The sequence below is a fragment of the Gasterosteus aculeatus genome, chromosome 3, assembly GCF_964276395.1.
Source record: "Gasterosteus aculeatus chromosome 3, fGasAcu3.hap1.1, whole genome shotgun sequence".
In the NCBI taxonomy this organism is placed as follows: domain Eukaryota; kingdom Metazoa; phylum Chordata; class Actinopteri; order Perciformes; family Gasterosteidae; genus Gasterosteus; species Gasterosteus aculeatus.
In genome coordinates, this window is record NC_135690.1 from 5,497,547 (window position 1) to 5,503,546 (window position 6,000).

At 46.3% G+C, this 6,000-nt stretch overlaps 1 protein-coding gene across 12 annotated transcripts in view; it reads right to left on the bottom strand.

The window, feature by feature from the left end:
• rnf220a (ring finger protein 220a) overlaps positions 1–5,515 on the bottom strand; it is a 132,905-nt gene extending 127,390 nt beyond the window's left edge. For all 12 annotated transcript variants that reach the window (XM_078098667.1, XM_078098663.1, XM_040171529.2 and 9 more), the window contains exon 1: positions 4,953–5,515. The gene's annotated coding sequence lies outside the window, so the exon portion shown is untranslated. The remainder of the gene's footprint in view (positions 1–4,952) is intronic.
• Between the last annotated feature and the right edge of the window lie 485 nt (positions 5,516–6,000).

Consider the following 6,000-nt stretch of genomic DNA (forward strand, 5'->3'; position numbering starts at 1 on the left):
AGACGGGGGGGACAGCAGACCCCAAGCTGCCCGGCATTTGGGGGCCTGAATGCCCGGCTGGCTGGATGGAAAAATGATAAAAGGCTGCACAGATAACCGCTTGTCTGCAATCAATAGGACACAAATGCACCGATTGTGTCTTTCCGGGAGGTGTGAGGGAGGGTGATATTAGCTTATTTTTCAAGTAGGCAGCTTGTGATCTGACTCACAGTGTAATTGACGAATGGAATGAAGGAAGGAAAGAGGAGGAGGGGGGAGAGGGATAGACACTGAGAGGAAGAGGACACGAGCGATATGGAGAATAGAAAGTATCTGACACCCGACACAACTCCTCTCCCCTGCCATTAGGCTAATTCTTTGACTTTCTCTTGTTGCCGATAGCTTCTCCAAGTGATCCCCACACACACACGCACACAATATAACGGCATTACCAGAGGCTGCCTTTCCCAATGCAATCAAACCATTAAATACAGCTCTGCAGTCCTGCATGGAGCGATTTCCCTCCAATAAGACGACTGGACGGGAGCTACTCGCCTTTCCTGTCATCAATAAAAGGAACGATTTGCATGCACATTGATACATTTCTTAGAAATAATCATCTAGTTAATATCAAAACCATGCAGGATTTTTTTTCTACAATTCCACACAATATGAGGGAGAAAAGGATTTATTTTTGCATTTAAAGGAGGGCAAATATGGATACATCTAAATAATTGATATTTTATGTTTTATTTTTTAATCCAACAGAAAAAAGCGTATGTTTCTTTAACAAATCCATCAGACTTGCGGGTAGGCTGCAATTTCCGGTAAAAAAGAAAGAAACGCATTTGGTTTGAGAGTGAGACAGAAGCGCATCCAGCATCGAAGGATTGCACCCGTGATTAGAACGGCGACAACGAGACGACGACGCCAAGTTTCAAGGTGCAAAACTGCGCGGGGACGCGGGGTGGGGGAGAGCGAGGGGGGGGGGGGGGGCGATCACGTGTCGGCGTGTTCAAACACTTGTTATTTACCGGCGACGCGTTCATTTTCAATTACCGAACCGCGTGTCAAATTAGCTCCTTTATGTGGTGTTTATTAGCACAACGACAAATTTTTTTTTAAATAAAACACGCCGGGGGCGATGAGGGGGGGGTCGTTGTGCTTTTTTATAAAGAATGATGAAGAATTAGTGCATATTGATAGGATTTAAAAGGCCGTGACATAGATGATGATAGATGATGATGATATATATATATATATATATATATATATATATATATATATATATATATATATATATATATATATATAGATAACCTTTAGCTTTTCAAACATCTTGACCGTGATTTTCAGCTACTTCATGTTGATCTACGGCGGGATTAAAAGTTGGTAAACTGGTTTCCTGATTATTAGTAGTAGTAGATTTTTTTTTGAGGGGGGGGTTAAAATAAACTACCACCCCTGCGCCGATCGACCCAGCAGGACATGTGTGAAACGGACATTCATTTTAGTTCACTTCTAGCCGCGCGGGGGATCAATGCTGAGCAATAACAGCTGACTGCTGAGAGGGAGAGAGGGGGGGTCGGTGGGGTTGGGGGGCTGACAAATAAATCATCTTTTGCTGCTTTTCATACACTTTTTTGTGTTGCGCCTACACAGACTAGTCCTCCGGGGAGGGGGAGGAGATGAGGCCTAAAGAGAGGAACGCGGAGACATTCGTTCTATTAAATGTCCAGATTTTACAAAAACAAATGTGCGTTAAAAAGAGGTTCCGTTTTATTTTGCCTCCTCAAAAAAATAACCGTGTTCAGATTTTTGGACCGACACTCGGCATCACTGCGTGTGCTTTATGTGTGTTGCCGGACTCTGGGTGGATACCAAACAGGAAAGGAACGTATAATAAAAACACAATTAGTTAACTCTAAATTTGACTTCCATGGAAGGAGACAATTAAAAACACGACGTAGACGTGGAATAAAAGGAAGCGCGCTGATGTGCAAAGTTCAGCGGGACATAATGAGATCAGGACAACGTGGGGGATCACTCGGGATTGCCACATAAAAATACATTGTTATTAATCTAAAATTGTTTATAAATATAAATGAAGTTTTAATTTGTCTTAATTAAAAATGAACATCGGTCAATTGAAATCCTCTCTAATTACATTTTAGTCCTTAAAATGGCGCAAAGGGCCAGACAATCCATCCATCAAATGTGTCGTGAAATTTAATTTAAAAAAAATGAAGAATTCAGAATATGAGAATTCAAGAGAAGTACGCAGGTTTTGTACCCTGAAACAATAAATGAAAGCCAGCTCCACTCTGCGTGCCATCAATCCTCCAAATGAATGCGCTGCGTGTTTTATATCACGGGGAATAGGCCGCGCGCCCTCGCCTCTAGTGCACAAATGACATGGATGATTACACGTGCTCCCTTTTATATAATTGTGTTAATAAGAAAATATGATAAGCTTTAACCCCCCCACCCCCCTCCCCCCCACACCCCCCCCGCACCCGGAACAAACCACCAGGTACCTACTGTTTATGATGCCATTTAACATGTTGTAAATATTGCTCGTGTAACGTCTCTCCTCCTCCGCAATTTCCCACTTTTAAAAGACTATTATTGCTCAGTGCGCGTGCGTGCGTGTGGGATGAAAAGGTTCGGCTGGTTGGTCCGACAATCAATACGATCAATGTGAGGGGATTCATCACGCCGGCTTCCGCTGCATCGAGAGATTTTTTTTTTGAATAAGAAAAAGAACTTTAATTTAGATCTTAAACTGTGCAGTGAGTTAAATGACTTCGATGACCCCCCCTCCACCCCCTTCCGTCCAAACGTGCGTTATTTACACGCTATTTATTGTTGGCAGTGAGGTGACTTTTTCAACTTTGAAATGACGACTAACAGGTCAGCTGCCTTTAACCCCCCCGCACCCCCCCAATAGTAATTGTACTATTCCCTGTTTTGAGTGTGGCGGCTTTGAGGCGGCGGCGCGCCTGGATCCGTGCGCGTTTAAGCAACTGCTCACTTCTCTGTTCATTTACAAAAAAAAGAGCAAACCTCACAAAAAACTGTCATTAATGTGATTAAGTCAAAACGAACATTCCGCCCCCCCCCCCCCCCCCCCCCCCAAAAAAGGCTGCACAAATTAGTGATATTTTTCTTCACTATAAAAAAATAAAATGTAACACAAAAGATCAAAAGTGATTTAGATGAGTTAACAAAATACCAAAATAAATAAACACAAAGTCACATATCCATTTGTCCGCGCATGTTACACCGAATAAGGGCTTATAATTTGTATAAATACAATAAATGAACGAATGAAACGAAATAAATGTCACACCATGTCCAGAACACAAATAATATGAGGGGATCACACAAATATAGAAATGATTAAACTTTGTATCACAAAGCCGTGGGAGTTGTGAAATTATCATTAAAAAATATAAAGCTAACTTAGGTGAAAGATAATACTCCTTTCTTCATAATGAGACGGTAAATCCCCCAAAATGTTCCTAAAAAGTTACTGTTGTAACCGGTAAACCGACGCAGCAGCGGCGGCGGCGGGACGCTCTCAACAAGCCGATTTCGGTTCACTGTGCTCGGGCACGGAGCCGCAGGGCCCCCGGGACCGTCTCTGGCTGAGAGCTGCTTATTTAGGGGGGGATGTAAATTATAGCGGCTCCCTAACAGGTGTTTCCAAACGGTGTGTGCCTGCCCGCATATATGTGTACGTGTGTGCACGCGCACGCGCATGGCATACGGCAAATCGAGTTTATTTTCTTTTTGAATTCAAGCCGTCTGTTTCTTTTTGAGAGAAACAATTGAGAGAATCATTTGTTGCGCATTCGAGCGGTTGCGCCTTTTCTCCGCTCTCTTTCTTCTCTCCCGCCGTCTAGTTTCTGTTTCACTTCTTTCCCCAAATATTCACATTATTTCATATTTTATATGTCGCAAAATAAAACCAGTTATCTTCTAAAGCGGGGATCCAAACGCAAATTCGTTCTATGCTGATTGGCAATCCTGCAATCGCAGCGAGGTCGTGGCAGGAGTGCTTCGTAAATACTGGTCTATATGTGTCCGGGATGCGTTTAAATCAGCCTCGTCGGGGGCTTTACAGGACCCCACAGCACCGGGGCCAAAATGCAGCAGTGTGAGCCACATGTCCCATCTAAGCGGGCGCTCTGGTTCTGCAACGCAACGCTCAGCCTCAGTGAAAATAACCACTTTTCTTTATGGGAAAACCTAAAAGTCAACTTTGAGATGAATAAAACCGCCAACGGGCCCGCTGAGTAACGCTCATTACTGAGGATCACATCTCACCGGCTAATACGGGGAGCTCTGCAGCAGCAGATGCGTTGTTTCTTTGGCGGACCGTGATTGTATTTTGAATTGTTTTACTGGGAGGTTTGAAGAAAAATAATTAAATTCTATCCATTAATACTGATGGGCAACGACCCGCCTTCAATCTAACGCGGTGACAAATCCCGTATTAAGAGTTGTTAAAAAAGTGAAACTATTTCCTGCACTGTGACCGAGCCACACTTGTAATGCAATAATGAATGCGCGGTGGTGGTGATGTGTGCGTAACGGCACTGACACGACACGCCATACTCAATATATTTGAGTGTTTTCCAGAAACCTTTAGGAAGGGGGGGGGGGGGGGGGGGGGTGTCATAGATGGACGCGCACTGGAGAGACCCAAACAGACCCAAAAGTGAAAGCTCCAAGCGGAGACGGGCCGGTCCATGACCTTCTTTTTTTTCTGTTTATATTACGCGCAGAAAAACGGCACCGCGCCGCCGCGTCGAGAGCGCACGATCCACGAGTAGAGAAGCAAAAGTTGAACGAAAGGACTCCAAACAGAGAAAGAAAACGGGAAAAGGCTTGGAGAGACTGAGCCCCAAGCCCAACAACAACAACAACAACAACAACAAGCACCACAAACAGCCAGGAGTACTCACCTCGCCGTGGCACAATCCGCTTCTTCTCGCAGACGACTCCTTGGTTTCCGGCTCCTGCTTCTTCTTCCTTCCTTCCTTCCTTCCTTTCTTTCTTTTTTATCCTCACAACAAACCGAAAAAGTTTTCTGCGGAGCGGAAATATCAGTAGCAGTGGCAACCTCTGCCTCTCGCGCGGCAGCACCGGAGATAACGGGAGGCGCTTTGTGGAAGCGAAAAAAGTAGTTAACACCTCCCCGTTAGGTTACCAAAGCGCAGCCAGAGAGGAGGACGGAGAGAAGCGGGGGGTGGGGGGGGGGGGGGGGGAGAGAGAGAGAGAGAGAGAGGGGGAGAGAGCGAAAGGGGGCTCGGGGGGGAGAGACTGACTTTCCTCGAACGCAGCGCAAAGTGCGTGTGTGTGATTATGAGTGCGTGTGATTGCGTGTGTGCGCGCGCGCGCGCGTGTGTGTGTGTGTGGGCAGAGGGGGGGCTGTGGAGGCTGTGGGGGCTGTGGGAGTATCAATAGCGCGATCGCGCGTGCAGCCCCTCCGCTGAAACACCGAGAGGGACGATCAAGTGAGGAGTGAGAGGGGAGAAGCCGCGGATCGCAGAGACGGCGGCGGCGGTGCGAGAGGAGGAGGATGGGGGGGGGGTTCTCACAGGGCTCAACGTGTGTGAGGTTAAAGCTGGGCTGAGTGTGGAGTAAGGGGGAGGGGGGGGGGGGGTCCAGGGTCCACAGCGCTCCGAGGAGCAGTGCTGCCGCGCAGCGCTCAACGACTGACTGACAGACGCGCAGACACAATAAGGTGTATGTGCATTATGTGTGAACTCATTCCACCACAGCGCTGCTTAAACAGGTATTTCTCGCATTCCAACGCGATCATTTCTGATTATTTCCCAATGTTAATTTCCCATATCTGAAAAAAATACTTGTAATATTTCTGCCGTGGAAACTTTGCCAAAGGTGTGTTTCTCTTTCCGCAAAATTGAGTGTATTGTCCGTGTGCATGCATGGACACTGCCCCCCGTCTGGTTTGGTTCCCCTGGGTGATTTCCACTGCGCTTTGTGCGC